Source organism: Anolis carolinensis, unplaced genomic scaffold (genome assembly GCF_035594765.1).
Source record: "Anolis carolinensis isolate JA03-04 unplaced genomic scaffold, rAnoCar3.1.pri scaffold_11, whole genome shotgun sequence".
Taxonomy (NCBI): domain Eukaryota; kingdom Metazoa; phylum Chordata; class Lepidosauria; order Squamata; family Dactyloidae; genus Anolis; species Anolis carolinensis.
In genome coordinates, this window is record NW_026943822.1 from 9,767,658 (window position 1) to 9,782,598 (window position 14,941).

Genomic DNA, 14,941 nt, shown 5'->3' on the forward strand with positions numbered 1-14,941 from the left:
ATAAAACATGGGCTAAGATCCTATATGGGGGTTGTGTAGTATAAATTTTGGAGTTACTTGTTCTACACAACCCTTGTTGTATTAATGAACCAAGACACCAAAATGTTCAAGCAGACACATAACAATATATACATTCAAATGCTGTGGTTCAAAGTTATGGAATTATAGGAGTTGTACTTTTACAAGGTCTATAGTCTTCTTTGCCAAAGAGTGTTGGTGCTTCACCAATTTATTTATTTATTTATTTATTTACAGTATTTATATTCCGCCCTTCTCACCCCGAAGGGGACTCAGTGCGGATTACAATGAACACATATATGGCAAACATTCAATGCCAACAGACAAACAACATACATTAGACAAACTCAGAGGCATTTTTAACATTTTTCCAGCTTCACAATTTCGGCCACATGGGGAGCTGTTGCTTCACCGTCCAGTAGTGGCTGTACTTCCGCATTCCTTTCCTCGTGTTTTGCTGGCAGTTTTATCGTGTTGTAAATTAGCCTCCCGCATAAAGTGTCCCTAAATTTCCCTAATTGACAGATGCAACTGTCTTTCGGGGCTGCATAGGTCAACAGCAAGCCGGGGCTATTAACAGTCGGAGGCTTAACCCGACCTGGGCTTCGAACTCATGATCTCTCGGTCAGTAGTGATTTATAGCAGCTGGTTACTAGCCAGCTGCGCCACAGCCCGGCCCCAAATTACCAATCTCATAATTCCAAATTACCAATCTCATAATTCCCTAGCATTGATGTCAAACTATAGTGTAGTTGCACCCCTAGTCTACCATTGTGCCTCCTTTATGTCACAGCAATGCTTAAATGCCACCATTTTTGGATCTTCTTCTCAAATTATGGCCGTTACTGTTTGCAAACAGATAATTTCCCCTATACCATCAGCTCCGTTTGGGCACTAAATTTGCATCCCTGGCCCAACGTTTCCTAATTACGAAATAAACAGAGAGTAGCTCTTTACTTTTGACAACTCCTTTGTGTATCATTCATTGTGGAATGTGAATGATTAATGGAATTTCTCCTAAACCATTTCAGTTGCTTAATGATGGTATAAACCTTGGAACTGGCAGCTGGAAATTGGAGAATTACACACAAGGCTAGCAGGGGTCATACTCTGTGCCAAAGCCTCATTGACCAATTGGCAAGAGATCAGACCTTTCAAGGTTTTTTCCGTGGGCATTGACCAGTTCATCCTCTCTTTTAAAAATCTCCACAATTATGATGTTGTTGATGATGATTGAACAGAAATGGCATTGGTTTGGATTGGGGCCATCAAAAGAGAGCAAAAGTAGGTGGCAAATGAATTGCAACCTCAAATTCAAATCTCTGTGAGTACATGTTGCACCCCAAGGCAGCGCGAACACCCAAAAACCAGACCAGAGCCAATTCTGCCATTCATTGAAACAGAATATATATACATATATATGCACATTTAAGATGGAAAGTCAGAGTAATAAATAGTTCATAATATATAGTCTATTGCAATTCAGAAAGAGTTTATCAATGTCCAATTCGTAATCCACAAGTGGAGCTTGATAGCTTCCTTTAGAAATCAAAGTTTGTCCATGAAACAATAGCGGAAAACAAAGCACTTCAAATCCACTTGAAAAGTCCTGTAGCAAGGTCAAAGAAACAAGGTAAACAAAGCGAAGTCAATCTCGACTTCCAGGAACAAGGAAGTCGCTGTAACAAGGCAAGGTCTACTTGGGAGTCGCGGCTCGGTGTGGCTCTCTTGAAACTGGAAGCTCGGCACGGATTCAGAAGACAAGGCAAGGAGCTGGAAACTGGAACCTCTTCCAAGGAAAGGCAAAGTTGACACCGCAACAAGAATACAGTGAGGGGCACTTTTAAGGAATCCCAAGCCTGTAAGATTAAGGAGCACAGGACCCCCAAAAACTTCCCTTGGGAAAGTTAGCCATCTGACTTGTGAGCTAATCTTTGAGACCTTTCACTCCCTCTTTCTTGCTTCTATCTCTAGTAACAAATTCCTTCCGATTAAACATCTCATCTTTACCCAGGTCAACACCATCTGGTGTGGATAATGATGAAGAGACTTCGGAATGTCTGCCAATTAGTGGTTCTTCTGAAATCACCATATCAGGCAGTTGCAAGGTCATGGGGCCTCGGCCTGAAGCAGAATTGTCTGCAAAATTCTCAGCCTCATCTGTTTCCAACTCCATCTCTTGATGGAATACAGGCCATGATGGCTGATCTACAACAGTACAACCACATTCGCCAGCCTTCTTTGCTTCAGTCTTGGCAATATCTCCATCCTTGTCTCAATCCCACTTCTTTCTCCATGTTAGAAATAGTAGAATGAGCGAGAAGTATCTTTGTTCCGTATATTAAATGTCTACAGTAGTGTTATGTCAGTACTGCAGGTGCGAAGACCCCTGGTGAAAATACAATTTGCAGGAGAGAGATTATATCTGTTGGCTACCATTGCTACTACAGCCTCAGCAGTTGTAGTAAATGTCTGTGCCTGTGTGTGTTTGAGTTTCCACAACTCAGACTGGATCTTCTCTGATCTTCTAGGTCAGTGTAGTCCAAACTTTAGTTACCCGAGGGCCAATCAAACTTTTGTATAGGAATGTGAGGGCCAGAGACATTCCAGAAAGAAAATGAATTACATAATTAATATTGAATTACATAATTAAAATATTAATATTGAATTACATAATTTAAATATTTTTCCAGTAAGAAGGGCAAGGGCCAAAAAAAATGAATTGGTGGGCCACATGTGGCCCGCGGCCCGCAGGCTGGACCACACTGTTCTAAGTAATTGAGAGGAATCTCAGAGTGAGAGCAGCACCTGGAAAAAGTTTATGGTATACATGTGTTCTTGCTTTTTGCAGGCAAGAACAGAGATCATACACTTCTTCTAGACAGTACTCTCAGTCTGAGATTTGAATATGCCATTCAAATTATCATCATTCTTGTTAGAATTGCTGGGTTTTTAAAAATTATTTGAATAGTGTATTCTGGGCATCTTTAGCTGAACCTTAAGATATTAACTATTCCATGACATTCCAGATTTTGAGGCCTGGGATAGTTCTGATCTCTCAACCTTCCCTGTTTGAAACACACAGAGAAAGAAAAAGAGGAGAATCCAAATATCTAGGTAAAGTTGCGTGAAAGAATGTTTCCCCACCTTGGATCAAGGCCATCACAAATTTTGTAGGGATGCATTTATCAGCATCAAGGGAGAGGCAAGTATTCTGACTCACTGGGATTCATATTTCAAGACAAGGAGTTATAAACTTGGGTAACATCACTATGTTAATAAAGGAGATTCTGTAACCTTCAAAGGGATTAGGGGGCTTTCTGTTTATGCCTAGGCAAATCTATTTGTCATGTAACTGAAAGCCGTTTCATATGCAACCTTCAAAAGCGGTGAAAATGCTAGTTGCATAGGCTGAACATTCTGTAAAGCAGAATATGGGCATACTCTGTGGCAGTGGGGCAAGAACACCTGAGAATTTACTAACTCAGAAAATAAAACTATTTTCTCAAGGAAAGAACCAGTATTGGACTAGCTGAATTCTTCACTCCTGCTCCATCCATGATCAACCATTTGACTACTTGGCTCATCTTCAGAGGTTGAGAAAACCTGGTCCATAGACTGTCACTTCTGCTCAATCCATGACCAACCATTTGACTACTTGGCTCATCTTCTCAGGTCAAGAAAACGTGGTTTATACACCATCACTCCTGCTCATCCATGACCAACCATTTGACTATTTGGTTCATTTTCTCAAATCAAGAAGACTTGGTCCATAGACTGTCACTCCTGCTCATCCATGACCAACCATTTGACTACTTGGTTCATCTTCTCAGGTCAAGAAGAGTTGGTCTATAGACTGTCACTCTTGCTCATCCATGACCAACCATTTGACTACTTGGCTCATTTTCAGAGGTTGAAAAAACCTGGTCCATACACTATGACTTCTGCTCCATCAATAACCAACCATTGGATTACTTGGTTCAACTTGGGTTGAGAAAACCTGGGCTATAGAGTGTGAGTTGTTTTGAAAATAGAAGTTGCTGACACTCTGGAGGAAGGGTAGAAACAAACAAGATGTCACATTAAGGGGAAATAGTAGCTGGTTCAATCAAGAATTGTAACACTTTCCAAATATTTTGACCTCCAACATAGTAAAGCTTCTAAGGTCAAGAATGCCATTCTGAAGTAATGGTTCCACATTACAATAAAGCTTGCTTTGTTACTCATCTTACTATTCATAGTACCAAAAGGGGTGCAGAGAGTCTACAGCATTGCAACAGCACCTGTCAAATACCTCATCCTAATCCCAATGTAGCTGTCTCAGTACAATTTTGGTGATGTAATACATTATATCACCCGACCCTGACAATTTGACTGCCCTGTTCTCATTCTGCCCTTGGGAGGTACATGGGTAAGGTTGAACATTTTTTAAAATTCCCCTTAGGTATATTGGAGAAAACAAAACACTGCTGATTTCTTACTACGCCTCTGATAACTTGTGCAACTGTAGTGCGGAGATGTGTTTCTTTCCAAATCATTAAAGCTTGGCATTTCAAATCTAGGCTCCTGGGAGAATGTCCTTTCCTCCTCATGACTTCGGTCTCTGTTATGAAATAGAGATGCTTGAGGCTGAATGTGTGCCCATCCACTTCTAAGCAATGCTCAACTTCTCCCAGGCATTGAGAACATGACAAATATTGACATGGGTTTCATGGGTGTGAATGCTGCAAAACATGAGGGATAGGAGTTGAAAGAGGAAGACACAATGACTTTCTGGGGGGAGGGGCACTGTAGAAGCAGAGGATGTATTCCACAGCAAAGAAAGAGCATTTGAATCCTCACCACGAAATAAAGAGACCAGACACAAGATGTGGAGAAATAAATGGGCCATTTATTGACCTAATTATAAAACTGGTAATTGAGATAATTGACTAGTTGTGGGGGAGAGCACTGTGACATGGGTAATGGTGAGGCCAGGTATCTTTTGGGACCACCTGCCAAGCCAACCACTGGGCGAAACACCTGACTCCGGGGGCACTCCATATTGATGGTTTGCTGTCCCAGCCAGTCATGACTGGAAGGCCGTCCCTGGGCACCTCTCCCCCAGACCATAAATCCCACTAGGAGAGAGGCGAACCCCCCAAGGTAAGCCCTAAGGGAGATATTTTGGGGAACCCCCTAAGCCATAGAGCCTACAGAGATAACCCAAAATCCCCCCTTCACCCCAGTATGGAAGGGTGCCAAGGTGTATGCCAATCCAAGTTCTCCCCCACTTCCTCCCGCGAAAAGACTCAGGCGTCTGCCTAGTGTCTTTTCTCCCCCTTCACTTCCAGAGCGAGCTCCAAACCCCTTTTAAGATTCGCTAAGAATATGTCTTTCCCTTCCACTGATAGGTGCACCCTGTCCAGTCTGTAAAGGCCTGGAAGGCCAAAAAGACCAAAACTTGGATCCAATCCATCCCCCCACTCGCTCCAAACCCTTGATGGCTTCTTGCAGTACATGTGGCAGCAACAACAACACGTCCTCCTCCTTGTGCTGCAGGGAAGTAATGCAGAGAGGAGGGGGCTACCTGAAGCAAGGTTTCTTTAGCCCCTCCTCTTTTTGCCAACTGGTGGGAATGCCAGCCAGAACCAACTGGTCCTTCACAGGGGGATTCAATTGCTCCCTTCCGGCCCTCCAGTTGGCTCCTTCTGTCCGGAGGTGCGTGTTTTCAGGACCTCTCACCCCCACCCCCCCATGTACAGAGGTACATGATCTCTGAAAAATTTATGGGGATTTCCATGTTAATGCGAGTTTGAAGCCACTCTCAGGTTTAGTTTTAACATTAAAGAAATTATCCAATGTACTGAAACTCTTTGCTAAACAAAGCTTAGCAGCTTGGATAGCTCCTTTAAAATGGCTGCTAAAAAAACCAGAAAAGCAAAACCACTACAGCAAAAATTGAACAAAAATGGGAGCTACCAGACATTCTTAGGACTTCTACCCCACAAATGTACATATGGTCCAAACTTTAATATCATAGCAAGGCATGGAATATTTTGGTATGTCCTACATCAGGATGAGGAGCCCCGGTGGCAAAGTGTGTTAAAGCACGGAGCTGCTGAACTTGCAGACTGAAAGGTCGCAGGTTCAAATCCCGGGAGCGGAGTGAGCCAACCTAGCAGTTCGAAAACATGCCAATGTGAGTAGATCAATAGGTACCACTCCAGTGGGAAGGTAACGGCGCTCAATGCAGTCATGCCAATGGCCACATGACCTTGGAGGTGTCTATGGACAATGCCGGCTCGTCGGCTTAGAAATGGAGATGAGCACCAACCCCCCAGAGTCAGACATGACTGGACTAAACGTCAGGGGAAACCTTTACCTTAAATGAGGATGAGAAACTCATGGGCCTTCGGATGTTGTTGAACAGCAGCTTCCACTAGCCCTAGCCAGCATGGAGAATGATTGGGGACTGTGAGCATTTAACCCTCCTAATATTTGGGCTGAGATCTTACATCATGCTCCCATTGTTTAAATCTTAAGGCAGCCCTCCAAATTTGGCTCTTTGATCTTTGTGGATTTCATTGTTCTCTGATTTGACTAAAGTGCTCTCTCTAGGAATATTTTGGTTCTCCACTGTGATTTTATGGTCAACCTCTATTAGACTTTGACAACAGAGTTGTGCTGGAGAACCTAGAGATTACTGGAGATAATACTCCTCTAGGAGTTTCCTGGTCTTCAAGTCAACCCATGGTCAACTTCCTCTGAAAAGCCAAGAAAAGAAAGTGCAGTCTATAAATAAATGTATTATTATTATTATTATTATTATTATTATTATTATTATTATTATTATTATGACACAGCAAACAAGATAGATATGCTGGATTTTGTATCACAAAATCACACTTCCCGAGTGTCTAGGACTGTGTGATGTATTTTCGGATGATGCGTGCAGATCCCAGTAGGGTGACCTTTTGCAGGTGCCACCTTGACGTGATGGGGGGGCTTAACCACTCCAATGATGACTGAGGGCTGTGCTGGCGGTAGTGTAACTACCGGCAGGTCCAACCAAGCCAAAGAGGCCTCAACTGAGGAGTGGAACTAAGAGCACCTAACCCATTAGCATTATGGAGAATCAAACCAAAACGAAGTCTATACTGGCTTGGTCGTCGCCCAGGATAAAAAGGACCGCGGTGGATGCTGCTGATTCTGGACATCCATCGACAAATGAGCTACGGAATCAAAATACAAATGAACAGACACAGAAGCGGCAGAAATATACAATGCCAGAAAACCGCACAATTATTTTTATTATTATTATTATTATTATTATTATTATTATTATTATTATTATTATTATTATATCTTGAGTTGTGTTCTCACTTTCATGGGGGTTCTGTGCTCCTACCTCAGCAAATATGGAAGACTGACCGGATGCACACGTAGTTACACAACAGCTCTACAACAGAAGCCTTCTGCTGGCAGCCAGTTCTACAACTGGCTGCATATGTGCAAGCATGTTTGATGCCCTGGTTGATCTGTGTAATAGGGAGATGACTTGGAATCTTAGAGTAATGAAATGGGTAGGTGACTAGAGAGATTCTGGAAAAAGTCTTAGGATGAATGCCACCAAGTCCCATTTTCACTTGTTCTATCTAAACATTAAGTTGCTATATGTTGTTATTATGTATCTTCAAATCCACTCCATTTAATTGGGGACGTATCTTGCAGTTCTCATTGACAGATCAATTCAGAAGAAGTTTGCAATTTGCTTTCCCCTGAGGACGAGAGTGTGTGATCTAACCAAGGTCAACCACAGGTTTTCACGGCTCAGTTGGGATCTGACCATTGATCTCACGGAGTCCTAGTCCAGCCCCTAAACTGCTACTCCATGCTGGCTATCTATCAAACCAATTTTTGATAGATAGGTAGAGACAAGCTTTCAGCATTCTGGTGTATTTCCATCTTTCAGTCAGATTTTCCAACTCACCGATGGATCAGAGGGCACTGAGACAGAAAGCAATTCCCTGGAACCAGCAGCCTTCTGATGAAGCAGCTAATGGACTTTGTCAGACAACTGCTGCTTCCCAACTCTCCTACAAAAGAGCCACCTGTGTTGTGTCTTGAGTCGCATTTGCCATTACCCTGCCAAGCATTTCCACTGAAGGAGGAAAAATAAACAATAAAAACAATAAAGCACGTCTCACTTCCCCCCCTTCCACCACCATACTTTATCTCTCTTAAAAGGTGCAGCGTTGTTATACTTGGCTGACTATAATAGACTCAACTCCTCTGAAAGTAATGGAATTACATCACCATCACAGTTCACTGGTCCGCCTCATTTCGGAAAATTCATCTTTCTGAATATCTTGGCTTCAGAAGCAGAGATGAACCTGCAAGGGCTCAGAAACAGGAAGCCAGCAACACAAAGGCTCTGAGGACGGCATCGCACCTGCTCCAAGGATAAAGCACAGAATTGGGGTGGTTTATCTGGAGGGTTACTCAGCCAAGAGCCTCTCAAGGGAAAGGGAGGGAACAAGGTCCATGACAGTCAAGAGCCGTGGTTCCTGTAATACTTGCCACTATCTATGCTAGCCTACTTCATTGCTATTCCATAGGGTAATCTATATATATAAAAGGGTAATGAAATTTCGGCCTAGGACAAAACAACAAAACTACACATCCCAGAAACACCAAACTTGGTAGCACAACCCCTCATCCATGCCTCTACATTCATACAACAAAAAGCTCCAGCTACTCCAGAAAACAGCCAAGCTTTGAGACTGCAAGGCTATTCACTGCTATTCCATCTGGCCAACAAAGGATTCCCATAAGCCAGAGCAACGCGTGGCTGGGCAAAGCTAGTATGATATAAAGTATAGCTTTATATCATGAAATCACTCTGCGAATGTTGGCACACTGGCGTTCCCCCTCCTTGCTGTTTTTCAATTCTCCAGGTAAAGGTTTCCCCTGACATTAAGTCCAGTCGTGACCGACTCTGGGGGTTGGTGCTCATCTCCATTTCTAAGCCGAAGAGCCGGCGTTGTCCGTAGACACCTCCCAAGGTCATGTGGCCGGCATGACTGCATGGAGCGCCGTTACCTTACCTATTGATCTACTCACATTGGCATGCTTTCGAACTGCTAGGTTGGCAGGAGCTGGAGCTAACAGCGGCCTCTCACACCGCTCCCAGGGTTTGAACTTGGGACCTTTCGGTCTCCAGCTCAGTGCTTTAACACACTTCGCCACCGGGGCTCCTTAATTCTCCAGGAGACATCATATCAATTGTGCTGGGTTTACCTGAGGCCAAGTGATGTCCCCCCATCTCCAGTGCTGGAGAGGAACAGGACTTTGGCAATGAACAGGAAAGAAATATTATCCAATTAATAACTCAAGCCATGGATCCTGTGGAAGTAATAAGAAAAGTTCATGTTTGACAAGATACAAACTGCGAAGTCCCAAGAAAGAAGGAAAAACACAACTACTGCTGACCTAAATGCTCCACATCTTTCCCCAACTTCTGTTCTCAAACATCAGCAAGCTACAAAACGTCAAAAAGAAGTCAAGGTTCCAAACTAATACATAACCCACTCCTAATATATTGACATGGGACATTACTTGGACCTGCAATCAGACAGGAGACTTCAACTGGACTCCTGTACATTTGAATAACCTGGCCTTTCGTTCTTGGAGTGGAACCTGCATCCAACCAGAAAACCTATTGCTTACTTAGGTTATAGTCATTAACTTTCTGCTTCCAGGTTCAGTATCCTCATGTGGGGAATCAATGGGATCATGCAAAAGGCCGTTGCTCTGTAGATGGAGTGCATAATCTCTATCCAGAAGATCCTAGGTCTACTCCATGATACTTTCATAGAATCCTAGAATCATAGAATAGTAGAGTTGGAAGAGATGTCATTGGCCATCCAGTCCAATCCCCTGCCAAGAAGCAGGAAATCACATTCAAAGCATGTGATGGGATGTAACTTGTGAAACACTGGAGAGTTGTTGGTCTAGATCAGTGGTTCCCATCCTTTTGTTCTCCACTTGCTTTGGACTTCAACTTCCAGAAACCCTAGCCATCTTAACAATTGTTAGGAATTACGGGAACTGAAGTCCAAAACTCCTGAAGGACCAAAGGTTGGAAACCACTGGTCTAGATAATATACTCAGTAGGACCTCTTGAGCTATTGAGCATGCCATATATGGCAGCAACTAGGTCGAATGATCACTATCTTAAACAGTACTGTCTTTGACCCTGACACAAAAAGCAGCTGCATGCAAACCAAACAAAAGAGCAAGTGTGAGATGGACAAAGCCCTTCTCAAAAACTTGTGTATGGCTGAAATATTTCCAGCAGGATTCAATTCAGTCCTGATGCCCTTCTCAGTTTGTCTGCATGATTAACCATATTGTCCATGTTTCTGGGTGTCTAAGCTGATTACGCAGGACCTGTGTCCCATTTCCTAAGTAGACTGGCTGATCGATTGATCAAGGGCAGATGGGATGTGACAGCAGAATATTATGGCAGACTTCTCCTCGTGATGAATGGGCCCACCTTGACACAAACTCCAAAGCTTTGCCTCTCAGTAATAAATCTCAGTATGGAGTCATCCGTCTCTGACCTGACGCTTGAAATCAACAACTTGGGATACTGGAAATTTCATTGTCTTTATGAACATTTAAGTTGGCTTGGTGGCATAAATGCACACCTACAGCTTTCAATCTCTTTAATAGTGGCAGGCTCCATATTATTACTTTTTCTCTTTCCTCCCCCTTTTTTCCTTTTTTGGTAAAACGTAGCAATTCACAAGTGATTTTTTTTTTAAAAAACAACAACTCAGCCAGCCGGTAAGATCTTTGCTAATATAAGGTTACATCATTTTAATGAGCTAGTCATTGGGGAAGTGCTGAGATACAGAAAATAGCATTTAAGATTGATTTAGCCAGCTTATGATGTAGCCAATGTCATAACACCATATGCCAACAATAAGCAATCCTTGATATTATCAACTCACTCCTGGGTGTCCAGGGTTTTAGTGCATAGACATAAAATTGAGTCGCGGAAGCAGAGTTTTCCATCCTTATGAATACAGAGGGGAAAAAATTGGAATTTCATCTAACATTAAGCAACAGCTCAAAAACTAAGATGCATCAAGAAAGATTATTAGTGATAAAATAGCATTTTTGGCTACTTTCTTAAACTTATAAATTAAACCATATTTCGGATCTTCATCAGACTCTTGTGATTTTTATAAGGATGTTATAAAGAGAAAATAAAATTATGCACCTTGTTGACGGGAAGCTTCCAAATGGTGTGGACTAATGGCAAGCTCTTTAACCCCAACAGGCTGAAAGCCAAAAGTAAGGTCACAACCAACTTATGTTATTGAACTCCAGTATGCTGATGATAATGTAGTCTGTGCTCATTTAGAGGAAGATCTACAAACCACTTATACCTTTGCAGAAGCATACGAAAAGCATGGCCTCTCGCCGAAAATTGAGAAAACAAAAGTGCTCTATCATCAGGCACCACTCAATCCCTCTGCAATGCAAGAAATAAAGCTTAATGGTACAATGATAAAAAATATTGGTTGTTTCCGGTACCTAGGCAGCCACGTCTCCACCAAAGTCAATATTGACACCAAAATTCAGCACCGTCAGAGCTCTGCAAGTGCAGCATTTTTCCAAATGTAGCAGAGATTGTTTGAGGATCAGGAGATTCATAAGGATAACAAGATTCTAGTTTATAAAGTTATTATCCTTGTATGTCTCTGAATCATGGACAAACATCACTTTCAACTTCTGGAATGATTCCATCAATATCACCTCTGAAAAATCTTGCAAAACTCTTGGGAAGAAGACAGTCGGACAAAGAAGCAAGTATCACCAGCATTAAAGCAATGATTCTCTGCCATCAACTTCGTTGGACTGGTTAGATTGTCCGAATGCTTGATCATCATCTCCCAAAGTTGCTACTTTACTCTCAACTCAAGAAGGGTAAACAGAATGTTGATGGACAGCCCTGGAGCATCTAACTAGAGGTCAGCTATTACCGAGGAGCCCCTGGTGATACAATGGGTTAAACCCTTGTCCTGTCAGGACTGCTGACCTGAAGGTTGGGTTGCTGATCTGAAGGTTGCTGATTTGAATCTGGGGAGAGCATGGATGAGCTCCCTCTGTCAGCTCCAGCTCCCCATGTGGGGATATGAGAGAAGCCTCCCATGAGGATGGTAAAACATCAAAACATCTGGGTGTCCCCTGGACAACGCCCTTTCAGACGGCCAATTTTCTCACACCAGAAGCAACTTGCAGTTTCTCAAGTTGCCCCTGACACGATCTAAAAAGCTATTACCAACAGTGCTGTGGGTTTGAAAGACACATGTACAGAGAGATAATTGGATAAGTGTGTTAAGAGTCAAGTTAACATGTCAAGTTAACCCTTTACAGGACTGCCTTCCATCTGGAAATGTATGTCCTCACTGCAAAAGACCATGCAGATACAAAATTGTTGTTGTTGTTGCTTAAAGAATAGTCTTCTACAATCATTTGTGAACCCACTGAGAAGATGCTACACTTGGAAGACAATCAGACTTGGCCATAAGTGATAGCCTATTATTATGGATTATGATGATGATAAAGAGAAGACGACAATGTCTTAAATAAGCTGCCACAGCCCTGCACAACGCCAGTGGGTCATCACACCTTGCATGCCATTTGACCAATGGCTTACGGGGCAAAACCTGCTCCAAAGCTGGAGGAGTGTGCAAATTGCCAACAGTGACAGGAATAGGAAGAGATTCCAGATTTCCTCCCGGGAATCTGGAAGCAAGCCATTAATAGACCCTGAGAAATGCTATTGCAATGCCAATGTTATATGGCATGCTAGAGAGAATGTTATGATTAATTCTGTGCGTGCAGCATCCCGCCATACTGTAAAAGACGGGGAAACATATGCATACGAGACATACATTTCGACACATTTATTCTTTGTGAGCTCTCGGTAGATGGGACACTCATTATCGCTCACAGAATTCATCAACGGACGCCGGTGAATGACCTACTATAGGTATTTCCAGGAAATGGGGTAACTAATAGACCATTTTGGAGTACTGTTGAGATCACAGCCATCCTCTGTTTAAGGAGGTTAATATAAAACTAATTGGGGCCTGGGTGAATGGTTCACAAGACAAAAGCACCCCACCTGAATTTTGAAAAGCTGGCACAGTCTCCAGCGCTAACCCTATTCATCCCCGCTTCATCTTTTTTTCTTTAATAACTACGAAGGAAAAGAAATGATCATAATCAGCGTATTCTAATAATGGCCAGCATATTCTGGTCATTGGCCAAGATCCTACACTGGCAGATGTAGCTACACAATGGAGGTTCATCATCATAAATACTTCTGCTGATGCCACCACGACCTCTTAAGTCAATCAGAGCCCCAACTGATGGGTTTCTGATATAATGAAGGGTGGGCACATCTTCAATGCTGTCTTGGTTGTAGGTGGGGAGACCCACAGAGTCCTGGCACAATGGTAAATTTGCCAGGTTTCCTGAACAAACTGTTTTAGATATTGGGTTGGGTCCATTTCACCTTATAGAAGTCATAGAATTGCAGAGTTGGAAGTCACCCCAAAGGCTATCCAGCCCAATCCCATTCTGCAAGGCAGGGACACCCAGTCAAAGCTCTTCTGGCAGATGGCTCTGTTTTAAGACTTCCAAAGAAAAAGACTCCACAGTAGTAATAATAATAATAATAATAATAATAATAATAATAATAATAATAATAACTACAACAACAACAACAACAACAACAACAACAACAACAACAACACACAACAGGAAAAACTCAGCCGCTATCAGGACCTCAAGATTGAATTTCAAAGACTCTGGCAGAAACCAGTGCAGGTGGTCCCGGTGGTGATGGGCACATTGGGTGCCGTGCCAAAAGATCTCAGCTCGCATTTGGAAACAATAGACATTGACAAAATCACGATCTGCCAACTGCAAAAGGCCACCCTGCTGGGATCTGCACGCATCATCCGAAAATACATCACACAGTCCTAGACATTTGGGAAGTGTTCGACTTGTGATTTTGTGATACGAAATCCAGCATGTCTATCTTGTTTGCTGTGTCATACAATAATAATAATAATAATAATAATAATAATAATAATAATAATAACGATACATGTACAGTATATTGCAAGGCCACTGGTAAGATGGGCTAGTAATAAAGTGCAGAGGCTGGGTGTAAGGTAGAGGTAGAAGGACTTAGTCAAGTTGTTACCAAATTAGTCAAAGGCACATTGGAATAACCAAGTTTTTGGGTCTTTCTGGAAGGTGGTCAAGGTGGGGGCTAGTCTCCCTCGTCCCCACCAACCGTGTTTGAGATGGCAGCGGGAGAGAGATATTAAAGTTCGTGCAGGTTCGTAGTAGAAAATGTGATTGCGAAGATAGGCTGGACCCAATCTGTTTAGGGCTTTATAGGTGATTTCTAGGAAGCAGATCTCACTGTCGAAATATTCTGTGAGATGTTTTCTCCTAATATTTAGACCGAATCTCTTTTCCAAACCTATCGAGTCACTAGGTCCTTTTCACATGTCATGTTGCCCAAATGTGCAGATGACAAATTTGGAATGGAAAAAAAATCCTGAAGTTTTGTTAAAAAATCATTGTGAGGGGGGGAAAACCGGGGAGATTTCTCCTTCCATGTTATTCTTTTAATGTCGTGCAAATGAAGAAATGAAATGCTTAGGTCTTACAAAGCCATAGAAGGGATGATTCTTTTTCTTTTTCTCTCTCTCTTTCTTTTTTCACCATCAATAGTTTAAGCATCCAACAGAACACAGTATTTTTTAAAGAAAAAACAACAACTGTAATTGGAGGTCACTGATGGTGGGGTAGATTGTTTGCCAAACTATTACCATAACTGTCA